This window comes from Crotalus tigris, unplaced genomic scaffold (assembly GCF_016545835.1).
Source record: "Crotalus tigris isolate CLP2741 ecotype Arizona unplaced genomic scaffold, ASM1654583v1 scf7180000017668.6805642782:7212621, whole genome shotgun sequence".
NCBI classification, from domain to species: Eukaryota; Metazoa; Chordata; class Lepidosauria; order Squamata; family Viperidae; genus Crotalus; species Crotalus tigris.
Window position 1 is genome coordinate 4,392,107 of NW_024096554.1, and position 17,237 is coordinate 4,409,343.

The following is a 17,237-nucleotide window of genomic DNA, read 5'->3' on the forward strand; positions in this document are numbered from 1 at the left end:
TTTCCTCTAATTTTAGAATCTGAGTTACAAAAATAGAGGAAGTAGTTTGGGACAGGTCATTCCAGAAAAGCCCTGTCTATGTAGTCATTAAAAATCAACACTAATTTTTTAGCCCATAATTATAGATTTTGAACTTACTTGACATCCTGTAACTTCTGCTCAGTATATCATGAGCTACCTGCAGGCTGAACTTAGTTTCTAAAACTGCTCCGAAGTTATTAAAAGCCTCCTTTTAAATCATCCTCAGTCTGTTGACTGTAGTGTTTCTAATACAACTTTATGGATTATGTAATTGGGAGAATGGTAGCTTTCTTTCCTCTTCGTAAGAGAAAAATAGAGGATTTTGTATGGCATGCTTGAAAGTGGAAAAACATGGTTTATGATCCAGGAGATTTGGCAGACTGTAGACCCTGTACATAAGAAGGCTATTGCTTCTCCATTGCTCAAACCAGTGTCTCTCCAATGGACACTTATGATTCTACACATTCATGCTTTAGCTTTCATAAGCAAATCATTTTCTGTCTCTCCTACAGCTGAAATGTTGTTGATAGGCTGGGGGTGTGGATGCATTATTCAAAAGAAATATACATTACCAAAGCTTTGCTACATAGCCTCAGGATCTGCTGAAGGTGTGAAACAGGGGTGGAGAAAAGATTGAAGAAAGAGCAGGAACACTAGCAAGGTCCCTCTAGTAATACTCTAATCTCCTTGGCAAACACAATCTTTGCATGAATTAAGCTCTGTGGAGTTCACTCAACGCTCTGGAATTTTTCCTCATTACATCTCCTACAGCTAACATTACAACATAGAAATGATCAGCAGTACAAAATAAAACATAGTTGACACAAATACAAATATAATATTGTGTAACTTAATTTCTTCTTGTACAACTCTAGTACTGAGATAGATTCCAATAAACAGAGGGACAGAATCAAGATCACGTGAGTATTAATACCAGTTTACAATGCCTTGGTAAGGCCACACTTGGAATACTGCATCCAGTTTTGGTCACCACGCTGTAAAAAAGATGTCGAGATTCTAGAAAGAGTCCAGAGAAGAGCAACAAAGATGATTAGGGGACTGGAGGCTAAAGCATATAAGGAAAGGCTGCTGGAATTTGGTATGTCTAGTTTAATGAAGAGAAGGACGAGGGGGGAAATGATAGCAGTGTTCCAATATCTCAGGGGCTGCCACAAAGAAGAGGGAGTCAAGCTATTCTCCAAGGCGCCTGAAGGCAGGACGAGAAGTGACGGATGAAAACTGATCAAGGAGAGAAGCAACCTAGAACTAAGGAGAAACTTCCTGACAGTTAGAACAATTAACAACCTGCCTCCAGACGTGGTGAATGCTCCAACACTGGAAGTTTTTAAGAAGAGGACTGGACAGCCATTTGTCTGAAATGGTATAGGTTTACCTGCCTGAGCAGGGGGTTGGACTTGATGACCTCCAAGTCCCTTCCAACTTTATTATATTATTATCGGATCATCACACAGTCAGCCAGATGTTCAGACTGGATTTGGCATTTTGTCTACCTATCGAGTCCTTACCCAGGACCTGGGATAGGCAGATGTGGATGTTTGATGGTATTACAGATATCGTCGCAGGCAGGGAAGCAGTTCCTAGTAAGGCCGCCTTTTGCAATTGACTAATAGCGAATTTGTCAATGCCAATGGGTTCAAGTGGTGTTCCAGTTGTTTTGGGATTGCACCCAAGGAGCCTATTACAAATGGTACCATTGTTATCTTCTCCAGGCACTGCCACGTCCACTATCCAGACTTTTTTGTCTTTCTTATTGACAATTGTTAAGTCTGGGGTGTTATGTTGCAGGTGCTTGTCTGTTTGAATTCTGAAGTCCCAGAGCAGTTTAATTTTATCATTTTCTATGACTTTCTCTATTTTATGATCCCACCAGTTTTTGCTTACAGGCAAATGATATTTTTTGCAGATCTTCCAATGCACCATTGTTGCTACTTTGTCATGCCGCTGCTTGTAGTCAGTCTGTGCAATCTTCTTGCAACAGCTTACCAGTGGTCCACTGTTTCTTCAGCTTCTTTGCATAGGCGGCACTTACTGTCTGTGCTGTCTTCTCAATTTTGACTTTGTATGCATTTGTCCTTAAGGCTTGGTCTTGTGCAGCCAGAATTAGTCCCTCGGTCTCTTTCTTCAATTTTCCTGCTCTTAGCCATTGCCAGGTCTTATTATTATCTGCTTTCCCAGCTATTTTTTTTCATGTATTGGCCATGTAGTGCTTTGTCTTCTCATGCCTCTATTCTGTTCTTCATTTGGTCTTTCTTGTAGGCCAGTTTGGTCTCTCCAGTAGTCAGTAAGCCTTTCTGATATACTAATTTCAGTGCATCTTCATATTGTTCTTCAGATATTCTTCCAAAGCCATTTTTTCTTCTTCAACCATCTGATGTACTTGTAGCATTCCACGTCCACCTACTTGCCTTGGTAGATAAAGTCTGTCAATGTCACTGCGTGGATGAAGGGCATGATTCATTTATTTTTCTGGTCTGCCTATCCATTCTTGAGTCCAGTCCACTATTCCAGCTGTGTACCTAATGACTGGAATTGCCCAGGTGTTGATTGCCTTTATGGTATTTCCTCCATTGAGTTTGGACTTTAAGATCTTCACTCTCTTGATGTATTCACCGCTAATATTTTTCTTGACTTCAGTGTGCTTGATGTTGTCAGCTTGAAGGATACCCAAGTATTTGTAGTAATCTTCCTCATCCAGACTCTTAATGTTATTTTCGTGGGGCATCTTGATTCCTTCAGTTTTCATTATTTTTCCTTGTTTGATAGTAAGTGTGGCACATTTGTCCAAGCCAAACTCCATTACAATATCTTGGCTATATATACGGACAGTGTTGAGCAGCGATTCTATTTCAGATGATGTTTTTCCATACAGTTTCAGATCATCCATGTAAAGGAGATGGGATAGTCTGGCAGATGTTTTTGATGTTTGATAGCCATGTCCTGAGTTATTCAGTATTGTTGACAGAGGAAACCGTGCAATGACAAATAGTAATGGTGATAATGAATCTCCTTGAAATATTCCTCTCTTGATATTAACCTCTCCCAGTCTCTCACCCTTGATCTGGAACTGTGTCTTCCATTGTGCCATCGATCTTTGCACAAATTTCCGATGTTTCTACTGACTCCTGTTATTTCTAGGCACTTGATTATCCAGTCATGTGGCAGAGAGTCAGATGCCTTTTTGTAGTCAATCCATGCCACATTCAGGTTGGTCTTCCTTTTCTTGCAGTTTTCCAAGATCATTTTGTCTATTAGGAGTTGATCTTTTGTTCCTCTGCTATTGGGGCGGTTTCCTTTCTGCTCAGGTGGAAAGAGATTGTTTTCAACTAGATGCTGTTGTACTGCGTCAGCTACCACACCAGTTAGTTTATTTGAAACTTGTTGGTAAGCAGGTAATTGGCCTGTAGTTGCCTAGTGTTTCCCCTTTTGCTGGATTTTTCATTACTAAGTAGGTTTTCCCAGTTGTTAGCCACTTTTCAATTTCTCCTCCTTGTAGTATATTGTTGAACTGTTTGGCAATGAGTGAGTGTATAACAGTTAGATGTTTCAACCAAAACCCATGCAGTTCATCTTCACCTCGTACTGACCAATTTTTGATTTTCCTTGCTCTTTTTTCTACCATTTTTACTGTGATTACTAGTTCTTTCATTTCAACTTCTGTTTTATTTGTATCCACCTCTTTTAACCAACCAACCATACCTTGTTGTATTTCTTTGGGTTATCCCATATCTGCTTCCAGAACTGCACTGTTTCTTCCTTGTCAGGTACTGACTGATTCCTTGCAGTTTCTCCATCGATGATGATAATGATGATGATGATGATTACTTCAAGATTTGTGGGCTTCAACTCCCAGAATTCCTCAGCCAGCAAAGCTTTGCTGGCTGAGGAATTCTGGGAATTGTAGTCCACAAGTCTTAAAGTTGCCAAGGTTGAGGACCCCTGCCCTAAGAGATAGAGGCAGATAGAAACAAGTCAGCTCTCCTGTTTTAGGAGACTTCCCATGATATGCATTTAAAAATAAAAATGTGTCAACCAGATCTACCATAATAGATATTCCTGATGTAAAATCGGCTAATATGTCAAGAAAATAAAACTTTCATACTGTGTTTTCAGGTTTTATCTTATTTGGTATACAATCCATTTAGATGTCAGTTTTCTAAATGTGTCTTCTGCAGTGAAGACAAATACAAAAAGCAGAAGCTGGAGATGATGCCAGAATCAAACTGATTTGACAAGAGATTGATTCATGTTTATGAAACTCTCTTAGAAATGCAGCTTCTTGGTAGAATTTTTAAAAAAAATCTTTATATTTAATTGTTACCTATCAAATTAATAAGAATTGTATTAATTTAAGGTTGCAAAGAGAATATTATTGGAAGAAGAGAAAATCAAGCAAAGTTATTATGTGGATTTTGGAATATAGGAACTGATAATGATTGCTTTGTAAATATAAATCCAGGCAACAAGCTGTTTACCAAATAGTAAGGTGTTTATGTTAAAAAATCAATAAAATATATTTTAAAAAAAGAACGTCAGATGGCAGCACTTGAAGGTAAGTAGGCATTTGACAAAGACAAGGCCTTCCTACTTTCCCAATGAAAAGTCAAAACAGATGAAAAAGAAAACCAAGAGATCTATAATCAACATATGTACTGTAGTGGGAAGCACATTCAATTTACGGGCATGCTTAGAAACAAAGGTGATTAGGAAAGATGGAACTTTCTTTGCAATAGCCCAACTTTTCGTCTTTTTTAAAAAAAAGAGTGCAAGAAGCACCTGGTGAAATATCCATGATCACATTGGAGTCCATAGATATCATGTTGGAAATACCAGATCTATAGTGGGTGGTGTAGTCATATAAATCACAAGTAGAATTTAATTACCTCTATCTCTTCCTACTTCAAAAGAGCCCACACTTCATTGTAGGAAAAGGATTCAACTTCTCAATATTTATGATTGTCCTTTTCTGCATCTGTTCTGCATTATTCTTGCATATGTATTGTGAATGTATCAACACATTCACTGAGTTAGTCACATTCATATTTTGTTTAAAAAGAAATAGAACTTTCAAATTAGGATTCTTGAGAACTCTCCAGTGAATTCCTACAGGGTTGAGTGACTTGTTAATTTGCAGTTTGTCGTATAGCTCTTAAACATCAACCTTTAGTCACATTCAACAGAGCTGCTTTGCTGTGCTCTACTATCGCAGAGCCATTAAGAAATCTTTGCCACTTGCACAACATGTGCAACATTCTAAATGCTGTGCAACGTGCAACATTCTAAATGCTGTGATAACGTTCTAACGTTTCCCAATATTACCCACCACATGAAAGCTTCCTCCAATTGGCATGCGCTATGTATGCATAGTTACTCCACAGCTTCAGCTATGTTTTTGTTTGTGTTATCTTCCCTGGGCCATCCAGTGAGACCCAGATTGTTGGGGGCAATATGCTGACTCTGCTAATTATTCAGAGAGGGCTATATAGCACATAAGTCTAATACATAAGTCTAAGTCCTATCCACGTGACTAAGTCCTATCCACGCTTTTCCAGGGCCTAGATAGGCTTCACCTCAATCCTGACAATCCTGTGGATGACTATGAATTTTAGGGCTAATGATATTGCATTGTTAATTCTGGATGTGATGACTCCCTCAGGCAAAGTTGGAGCACAGTCTGGGTGTCTTCTGGAACTCATGGTTCCTGCTCAAGGAAGAGGTGATAGCTGTGGCCAAGAGGCCTTCACATAAGTACACATTGTATAGCAATTAGACACATTTCTAGATTGGGAGGTATGAGTCACTCATGTCCTAGTCACCTCTTAAGTGGACTATTGAAATGTACTTCGCAGGCTGCTATCCTTGAAGATGTGGGGCTCAGTTGCAACCATTGTCTATCTTGCCTTCAAAATCTATGGGACCCATTCCACGGAGTCTGTTGTTTTGGCTATATAACTATGGGTTTCCAGCTCTACTAAAGCAAATACCAGCTGGCCTACAGACTCAAAAGTATTTCCCACTATCACTTTAAATACTATTCAGTTAAAAAGTTAAAAGCACCAGGCTACAACCAATAATTCGAATGTCAGTTCAATATTTGCCATCAAACTGCAATTTTATTACAGAAGGAGAAAGATATTAAACACATGACATTAATAATTTCACCTGTACTTAATTTTAATTAAATGAAATTTCCTGGCCACTGTACCTGACTTGTCTTATTAGTCCATAACTATATTAGGAATATGACATTTCAGGCCAAGAATATAGCTCTTGCCCCAGAAAAATTTGTGCATAGCTTGAGCTACCAGAACTGGGCTGTAAAACTATACAAGATTAGGTAGTAAGACAGAGATTTTCTTACATTGTTTACTGCACTCTAATGACCGCACATATTTTACAGTTTGCATCTGCAGCTCTATGCTCTCCTGATTTGAAGTTTATCTAGCCTGCATCTGATTCCAAGATAAAAAATAAGGATAAATAGAAGTCTTTAAATTGCCCATAAACTGATTATATGGCACATTCTTATTATATGGCACATCAGGCACACTGATTATATGGCACATTCTTTTCTGCAACAATCAGATATATTTCTACATAATTTACAATAAATAATTATAGCTTTGCATCTATATGAAACATGTTTGCCTAGTTCGTCTAATGTTTTGTCCTCTTTTGTTCTATTATCTGGTAATAGATCACAGAAAATACTGAAAAAGGCTCAGGGCTAAGAACCTTTTTATGAACTCAACAGCCTATAGACAATCCCTTTTCTGCCATTCTGCCTAATGGTATACTGAGCAAGTATTGAGCTCTAACACAGGAGGCCATTATAACTTGCCAGCTGAAAATTTTATCTATCAGTTCAAAGTCTGCTATGTTAACTAAAATCAGTTTTGCAATCGCAAAAGTGTCCTGAATGCATCATTTAAAAATGTCATTCAACAGAAACCAGAAGTCTTAAGAAAAAGATTAGACAATGCAGATCTGTGAAGAAAGAAGAAACTGAAAAACTAGAACAGGAGGTTGGAAGTGGGAAACAATCTCCTGGTTAGCCTAGAAAAAGAAGAAGCAGAGGACCAGGGAGCCAACAATAGGAGGATTTAAAGAAGGACATAGACTAAACTCAGCAGCACTTTTTCGTGCAGCTGCTGATAAAAACAGAATCGCCAACATGATCGCCAACGTCCGATAACAGATATGGCATAAGAAGAAGAAGAATAGACAAAACACCCTCTCGTGGATAAAGGATTTAGAAAGGAAGTCAATGAACGATTAAGAGTAGGACTTGGGAATCAAGAAGGCAAAACTAACTATATCAAATTAAGTTAGCACTCTTTGTACCACCTAATTTCATTTTGTTTACTGTACCTCCAATTGAGTGCATAAGGGGGTCAATAACATAATTATTTGGTCTGTAATATTTTGAAAATTATTCAAAAGAACTGCTTCAGGCATTACAAAGGCCAAAGCATTACACAAATACAGATGATCACTAGATAGCAGGAAACAGATAAAGAAACCTCCAATTTTTTTCTATGATATACTGGTTGTCTAAAGATAGGGTAACTTGAACAAGCACAAGCCAAAATATGACAACCTGAGTAAACTGTACTATACACAATCTTCTGCTGTGTATGAAATATGAAGTCTTTTGGGTGGCTTCTGCAGGAACCTGGAAATCAAAGCACTGTTTTAAGAATCACATTAAGGATCCCATTAAAGCAGCAGAAGACAGCCTTACTGTAAAGCAGAAGGCTGCTGAGTTGAGACTCCCATGAGATCTGATAAATTTCCCCAAATTATTTTTGAAATAATTTCATCTTTGCTTCAACACAGCTTTTTGAAAAATATTTATCAGGAAAATAATAGTTGGATTGATAACATTAATAAAATAAATATAATTTTATACTCCTAACCTTAATCAGACAGCACACTTCCTTCCTCAATTTAAGGATCTTTACTTAAAGGTGGTTTTCTTAAGTGGTGCCTCAATCCTCTGCTTGAAGTAAGAAGTTAAGAAGCAATTGTTCTTGACATAAGTTTTTCTGCAACATTAAGTTACATACTGTACATTCAGTTGGCAGCTGCACCTAATTTTGTTATCTACATTTTTGTCGGATACATTTCCATGTATATTTCCACCATTTGACAGACAACGAAAATGTCTCTCTTCTGTGAGAGCCCAGCAGCAACCTTTCTTGCGCCAAAGGAGTTCTAAGAAGTTGGTAAGTCTGCTCCCAGAAGAATTGCAGTTTATTAGGCAAGCTGAGCCCATACACATTTATAAGAGTGTGGGGGCATTTGTGTGTGTGCGTATGTGTGTATGCATGCAAAAGAGAAAAATATTTGAATATCTACATAATGCCTTGATGGAGCTCTACTGATTGTTAAGTGGTTTTTAATTTCACCTCAGATGTAGCTCTCTGCTGCATTGTTCTGTAAGTCTCCCCGCCATATCTATAGATGTTAGGCTAAAAAGAATATCTCTCTCTACCTTCACAGAATGGAAGTGTGGAGGCCATGTGCCCTACTTTCCAAATGTCAGTCTTATTTGAAGGTGTGAGAAGGTATCCAATCCAAGGACCCATTCTGAGAACTTGCTAACAGTAGCACAAAGATATTAAACATTTTTACAGGGCATATATCCTCCTTGTGTCACCTTCCAATCATCCTGAGCCTACCAACGGCAGTTTAGAGGCATGCTTAGCTGGTCCACTTTTATAAATAGTCTTTCCCCTGTCCTCTTAAAAGAAATTCTTGTTCTATGAACATTCTGCAAGGCCTCATTGATAAATGTTGCACTTAGGGGCTGGAATATGACTGCTTGGATTGGTTGCCCACTCCTTCACATCCCATGGCTGGGGACTGCTGTCCATGGTCATTTGGGCTCTGAGTACTGGAAATGCCAGACTCTTATTTCCTACCAATACGCATGCCTGCATAATACCTGACTGGGCACATGGGCTCCTTAGCTCCGTTTAGAACAGTTCTAGAAACTAGATGTAAGTCAGCAAAATGAGCCAGGTTCTGTCAATCATCTCTTCCAAACAAGTACATTATGAGTTTTCTGCTGCTTCTATTGACAAAGGATTTCATAGGGCTGCAAATTTTCTATTGTTTTTTTTTATTTTGGGATGATGGATTTGGCATACTCTATTGCACTGAGCTATGTCTTGGTGCCATCAGCAGTTCCCATTTATGGCCATCACTGTCAAAAAAATGTGCCTGTTTTCCTTTTAGTTCAACAGAAGGTTGCATGAAAGGTGGAAAGAAGTAGGAAGTCTTGAATTGGTTAATGGCCTGCTGAAAGTACTCCCACACAATTCAGCTGATGCGCATATGCCGGCTACACATATGATGGCTATACCTATATTATGAATAGCAATTCAGTACAGATAGTTGTCGACTTATGACCACAACTGAGCACAAATTTTCTGATGCTAAGTGAGATAGTTGTTAAGTGAGTTGAATCACTGCAGTTGTTCAGTTAAGTGAATCTGGCTTCCCTATTGACTTTGCTTGTCAGAAGGTGGCAAAAAGTGATGACATGATCCCAGGACACTGCACCCGTCATAAATATGAGTCAGTTGCTGAGCATCCAATTTGATCACGTGACTATGGGGATGCTACGTCATAAGTATGAAAAATGGTCATAAAACGTCACTTTTTTCAGTGACGTTGTAACTTCAGTCACTAAATGAGAAAGGTTGTAAGTTGAGGACTACCCATAGTTTCCAGAAGAGTGCTAGACATATATTTAAATAAACAGCCCACAGGTCTACTCAAACCTTTCTTCAGAAATATTCCAAGTGAGAGGTTATTATCATGGGTAATTCTGCAGCAGCTTTGAAAGGTGGCTAAAAGGCACCATTCCAGCTAACAACTCATAGTCACTCAAGCCTATCCTACCCCCTACCCCCATTACAGACAACTAAGGATTCTTGTTAAAAAAAAAAAAAAAGTGCCGGAACTCACACACGTCACACAACCCCCTTGCCTACCCTACAAGGTTCCATCCAAAAAAGGTGCCGGAACTCCGTTCTGGGCATTCTATGACAAAAAAGCGCTGCTTGTTAAGTGCCAAGTACCTCCCTTATCAATCAGACAGTAGAAAATCAGCTAACAGAGCAATACGAATTCTGCCCACATAGTTTTCATCTGATTCAAGGATGAAAGGAATGGATGCTAATAGGGCCAAGAAGCCCCAAGTCTATTTTAACTGGATGCCACCATGCAGCTTTGTTCCTTATGCCATCTGTCTTGTAAATTCGCAAGATTCTTTTTTTTTTTTTGCCATGTATATGTATACATTTGAACTAGACCAGGAGTGTCAAACTGCTGGCCTGCGTGCCGGTTGCATCATGTGGAGGCCATGCCCACTTCAGGTCCTGCAATGTGAAAAAAGTCATGATGCACCGAGTTTGACACCCGTGAACTAGACTGTGATGTTTTTTCTGTGTCATAAATGTGTGTTTTTTAAGAGCTGAATGCAACAAAATTTCATTTTAATGTATGCTAATTAGCATACATTTAAAGTGACAATAAAGTTTTTATTCTATTCTATTTTATTCTATTCTATTTCCAGAGACAAGATTTCTTGAACAAGGCACTGCTCACTTATAAATCTATTTCCTTCATCAATCAAGCTTTATGAAAGGAATAACATCGGGGGAAAAAGCAGAGGAAAAATATGGTTGCATTACAAATGGAAGATACTGTTGTCTAGATGCTATGCATTAAGGTTCAACCAATTAAAAAGAGTATCACATTAAAAAAAGCTTTCTTTGAGCAAAAGGATGAAAATGTTTTCCTCAGTGGTGAGATATAATTTTATTTGACATAACTTGGATTTCAATTAAACATTTGTATGGTTAACATATATGGAAATGTTACTGTTCATCTGCATCTCCTCCTTTGTCATTGCATTGTTTTTGGTGGCATCCAAGTGGCCATCACCCAAAAGTAAAGCAAAGGACCCAGGCAAAGCAGAAAGAAGTGGAAGGAATAAATGACAGTAATGCTGAAAAGAAAATGGGAAGCTGAAATAAGATGCGGTAAAATCATTCACATTCGTTCATTTTTATGTTGGAATGGTAAAAGCATGTTTAAAACTACATGTTCACCACAAAGAAAATTTAAGCTTGCTCCTGGCCATTTGCATTAGCCCCTTTACTGCTTTTTGTCTTAGTTATTCCTGAATGAATGAATGAATGAATGAATGAATGAATGAAATATTACTGTCACCATTATAAAACACTTTAATACAATTAAGTATTTATTAACAATTAATTAACTAAAATATTTTCTTACACTACTGAAGTTTTTAAATTTGCAACACACTAAAATAGTGAAAATTAAAAACTATTGATTAATAAGACATTTTATTGAGTTATTTATTAAGATTACAATACAAGTCCTAATTCATCAGCGTCTATGAGTTCACTAATATTTTCATCATGAAGAAATCCACTTGCATGGTGAAGGTTATGGATCATAATTTACCATGACGGTCCAATGTAGGTTGGAAAATTAGATGTCTTTTCAACTTCCCAATCTAAGGCTAAGTGACTGACCTGAAGTCCCACGTTGGCTTTCATGCCTGACAGAGAATTAGATCCTGCATCTCTGTACTTCTACCTTCCTTTCAGATTACTACTATTGTTTGTATATAAATTTTGCTCCATTGTAAGTAACATAAGAGCAGTGGTAAGTGGTCCTTGCCTAGCCAACCATCCACTTTAAATCTATGGAGCAATTGTAATGGACTGAGGGACATGGCTACATAAAAGTAATCTTGCTCACAAATGCCCAAAGTTTATAATCCCATGGATGGCACTTTCTTGCAGTCCCATTCAAATTCAATAGATCTACACTGCTGAATGCTTAGCAATGTTAGGCCAACTTAATTACTTCTTAACTTGTCAGACTAATGCTGTAGCAAGGGAGATACTTCTGTTGAATTGGTGGGGAGGAGGCACTGAAATAACTTTGCATGGGAACCTTATCGTTGGGGCCCATTCTATTATAAAAATTACCCCCATGACTATATGTGCCTTAGATTTCTTTTCTACATTACCTTCACATATTTTAGTACATGGAACGAAAGGCAACTAATACTGGGGTGCAGATTGGGGGAAAGATACTTTAATTAGCAACTACTGTGCAGCAATTGTTTAATTAATTTTGTAACTGCATACATCTTCCGTGTGGGCAGCTTAGGATATATGGCACATCTTTCCATCAGTGCATTTTTACTTGCATTTACATAGAATAGTAAGGAGACTGAATAATATGCTTTAAAATATAATCCCCACATATAACCAGACCGCCTGAAGAGTACAATAATTTGTTATATACTTTATAAACCTGAGGTTCCTATGATTTGATTTATGTTCTGATATTCTAAGTGACTAAATCATTGAATTTGTGATGGTGTTTATGCCACTTTGGAGATTGGTAAATTTACAGGATTTGCTCCATCTGAAAGACAGCTAGTAAGACTTCTGGCTGCATTCTAAGGGAATGATGATACTTTTTGCATCTTGTGTATGTGTATGTGCTTCCAATCAGGCTTATCCTTTGGTTCAATTCTATTTGTTATTTCCATCAAGCTCTTATTGTTATTATTCCAGCATTCTCTTAGCATCCTGCATTTGTTAATGGCCAAGCCATCATCTGACATAAGAGGTATTTTATTGTATCACTCTGGATATTTCTTTCTTGTACTTTGCTCCAACAGTTTGTACTGTCAGACAAATCAATTACATTAATTTGAGAACATTTAGAAGCGTCATTTGATTGTGTTGTTAACTCAATAAAAACTACAGGATACTCCTCTGTGTAGTTCTGGAATGTCATTATTTTCAATTCTTGGAGTTATGAAAGAATAGTTCATCTCAACTTCCTCACAAGATGATAAGTCTCCTTTTAGTCTGGGTTTGAGTATTTCATTGCATTAATTTGTCATGTTCTTAGGCAAGTGTATATATTTCCAAATAAGGTAGCCAATTCCCAAGTTTATTTTGTAAGAATGCCTAGATACTTCACCTGAGTGTCAGGACCTCAAAACCTTCTTCCCTTTTTCATAGCCATATATGCTGCTTTTGGAGCCTACCATTCTCTTGAGGGGAGGGGGAGCTTGCATGTGCTTGGGATAACTTTCACTTTCTATATTCCCCTCCTCCCTCCATCCTCTTTATCAGGGAGATGGTTGCAGAGAAACAAAACTGGAGAAGACCTTGAGATGCATGCCAACTGTGCTAGTTACCTGCTCATCGGACCACCTGTGGATTGGCTGGATTTCAAATGGACATTATGACTTTTGTGGGAGGAGGAATATTGCTTGCTTAACTATACCATTTCGGTGGGCTTTTCCCCAGATCTCACCTTGATTTCCCTATCGCTGACCCCTAATAAAATAATATCCTTTTGAGACAATGCCTGCTTCAAGCGTTTTGCTTTCTTGGGTGGTTAGTTGACCTTACACTGAGTCTTAGAGGCATTCTTCAGAATAAAGATGATGCCAGAATATTTAGCTCTGCAACATGTCTGTTTCTTATTTTTTTAAAAATAAGCTGGCTAGAAAATATCAGGAGGCATTCTATTAATTGATCATCTTCTTTAAAAGGGGTGAGAAACATGAACATTCTTTTTGAATATTTGATTAATTCATGTTTCAGTAGATGAAATACTATTGCATCAGAAAAGAGTACAGCTTATTTAATTCCATATCTCCTGTAAGTCTTTTATGTGGATTTTAAGGCCTCTTATTTGGAAGAAAATGTCCCTAGTTCTAAATTCATGATTTGTCTTGCCTGATGAACTTCTCTGTATAGCCTCGAGGCTCTAATTCAAGTGAGATTCAAAGAGGATATCATTGTGCCATGTAACTCTGAAGTAATCAGATGAAATGTAGGACATCTTACAGCATATAATCAATAGAAAATTATAAATAGACCATTTGCCATGCAGAAGCAAATTACATTTTTCATTTTTCTATTAGACGTATGGGTCAACAAAGTCCCTTGTATTTCTTTGCGTCTTGCCAAGAGGATGTATGAGCTAGAATTATGGATCTTCATTTTCTCTTTGGTGATTTTCTAGATACTTTATAATTTTTCTGTATCATGACCAAAAAGAAACAATGCCAGGCAATATGAAAGGAAAAAATGCATCCACAGGAGCCAGTTCTAAGCTCTATCTGTTTATACTGGTATTATTATTTTAATTGAAAAGAACTAAAAAAGACTGTTGGTTCAGAAGTATGCGATCTGCTATCCAACACATCTGGGAAGCATCATGATAGGAAAAGGTTATGCTATTAGGTTTATGGAATTATGAATTTAGCATTGAAAAGAATATATTTTTCTCACTTTCATGCCTAGAGGCATTTGATTGGCTTTAGGGAGTAACAAATGTTAAATGGGTATACATCTGGCATGCGGTTCTTAAGTAGGAGTACTTCAGGAAATAAAAGCTCAGGAACAGAATAGGGAGAACTCTACCTCCATCCATGTGCCAAATCCTTTACTGACAATGGTGACAGAAAATTTACAAAAATATCCTCTCAATCATGAGGAATTGTAAAACTGTTTTCTTGAAAGAAGTGGTTTCTAAGACAGAGTTGATTAAATACAAAAATATTGTCATCCTTAATCTATCCTCCTTATAAGGATAGTACAAGCTTGTAAAAGACACTCATCTTCTGTGTTGGATAAATCTAGTAAAGAAATATGCTATGTGGTATAAATGCAAAATTATTCCTGTTCTGATTCCCACCAAATGCATTGAAAGTAAGTTACGTTCAAATACGTACATTTTTTAAATAAATAAATAAAAAAATTTATTATTTAATCTCAAAAATGAGCTAATTGCTTTTGTCCATTAGGAAAAGCCTAAAAGAAAAATCTATTCACTAGAATAAAATGATTCCATCTGAAAAGGAGATGCAAGTGAATAGGGCTGTTCATAACTGAAAGCTGGTAGGCGAAAGTGTCAAACAAGGAACTCTTCAGAAAACAGTATTGATCTGAGTAAGAGAAGGGATGATGAAGTGCTTGCAGACAATGAGACTTTTCCAAAGAATATGTTTTAAAAAACATGTATTAGTAAAATATTTTAAAAAAATATTTGAAAGTGACAATTTAAATGTTTACAAAAGTAGTCTAGTGATACTTTTATTATTATATTAACTGTAGATTTATATTACACATGTGTATTGGCTTTACACTTTTAAGTCAAGGCTTCAAAAGCAGACTGAAGACTAGATTGAAATGTCAGATTTACATTTATTAATAATTATCATTTCTTACAATTCATCTTTCCTTCAAGGAGCTCAAGATGACATAAATGGATTCTCCTATCACTTAATCCTCATAATAACAACTAATGAAGTGCTTTGGGCTGGGAGATTGATTGGTCTAAATTATTCAATATGCTTCCTTGTCCCAGCTCTTCCTCGTGAATATTCAGATGGTACATAGTTTCTTTAGATATCACATTGCCAATCAATGTGATATCTAAAGATCAAATTATTGGAAGTGGGAGGAAGGGTTTTAAGACACTTCTAACATTTTTTTTTATTGAAAGTTTATATAATTTTACAATAAAATACTCCCCCCCTCCCAACCCCCCCCACCCCCCCCCCCGTACTTCCCAGAGCTGAATACAGGGTTAAAAACAACAAAAAACATAGAACTTAAAAGAACATCAAACAATTATACATACATCCCAAAAACAAAATTTTAAACACTTTAACTCCAGTACATAAAAACAAAAATTACCATCCTTAAACATGTTGTTCGAAAGCTTACCCTTAAATATACATTATTCAAAAGCTAAATGGTACTTTCTAATATAATATTTATTCTGTATAAAAACTTCTAACATTTTTTTAACATCCTAACATAATACATCTGAGGCTGTACAGTAGTACAATTGATTAAAAGTTCAGCATCATAGGAAAGGCAAGATAATATAACATTACATAATATAGAACAGTGGTGGCGAATCTATGGCACACATGCCAGAGGCAGCACTCAGAGCCCTCTCTATGGGCACGTGCTCCATGCCTCGGAGATGGCAACTGTCCTTCAACCAGCCGCCCGCTAACTCGCCGAGGTCCCATGTGGCCAGATGCATCCCAGCACAGCTAGTTTCCCTCCCCCCTGTCCCATCCCTCCTGGCCTCGCATGCTCTCCTTTTCCTGGGCATGACCCACTGCATCACCTCCTCAGCTGTCGGCCATCTGTCCAGCTCAGAGGCGGCTTCTCTGAACTTCTGGTGGCGGGCTGCAGAGCCCCAGAGTGCACCAGTCGAGGGGCTGGCAGGCTGTGGATGCTGACAGACACTGTGGGCCCCCATGTGCTCACTGGCTTCTGTGTGCGGGGACCGATGGTGTCAGGCAGCAGCCGCCCCGGTCCCTGCCTCGCCTTGCCCTGCGACAATGGCCCCCTAGCCCTGCCTCACCTTGCCTCACCTCAACTCACAGGACGAGCCTCCTGCCCACCGCCCCACCTGCCAGAGACCCCCTGGATCTCCCCGAATCCTGCCCAGCCCCCACAGGCATCTCTCCCCATGAGCAACATTGAGGTGACCACATCCACCTTGGCCACACCCACCCAGTCTGCCATGACTACCACAGCCACCTGGTACTTGGTGATAAATAAGTGGGTTTTGAGTTGCAGTTTGGGCACTTGGTCTCGCCATCACTGATATAGAAGATACGTTTTTCTACTATCTACTAAATAATGCAAATTGACAACCAAATTGTTTTATAAGTGTTTAAAATTCCACAGAATGCTTGCAATTGTTAGAAAATTTCTGTCTTCTTTCTATAACCTAATAGAAAGGTTACTACTGTCTTCTACAATTAGATGCTCATAGTCCCTATTTATTAACCTTGGCAGAACATCAGTTTTTCTTAAAAAGAGGGACTTGTTCCTTCCTTAAACATTTGTTTACATTTGACGTTAGATTATTGTTGTCATAGAAACAATCAGCCAACTTCCAATTTAAAGCACCAAATTATGTAACTGTTGGGTTTAATAGCTAAACTGGATAAGGATTATTTTTCTGTTGACAATCATGATTATCAAACTAATCCAAAATGTTTCTCATCACACATGAGCTTTACCTGTGAGGAAGAAATATGGAACAAGACCTTGGAGGTATTTTGTTGCATAGCAAATTTTTAG

At 37.9% G+C, this 17,237-nt stretch overlaps 1 protein-coding gene across 3 annotated transcripts in view; it reads right to left on the reverse strand.

Moving 5' to 3' along the window:
* CACNA1E (calcium voltage-gated channel subunit alpha1 E) overlaps positions 1-17,237 on the reverse strand; it is a 253,324-nt gene that overhangs the window by 118,546 nt on the left and 117,541 nt on the right. The gene's annotated exons all lie outside the window — the stretch shown is intronic.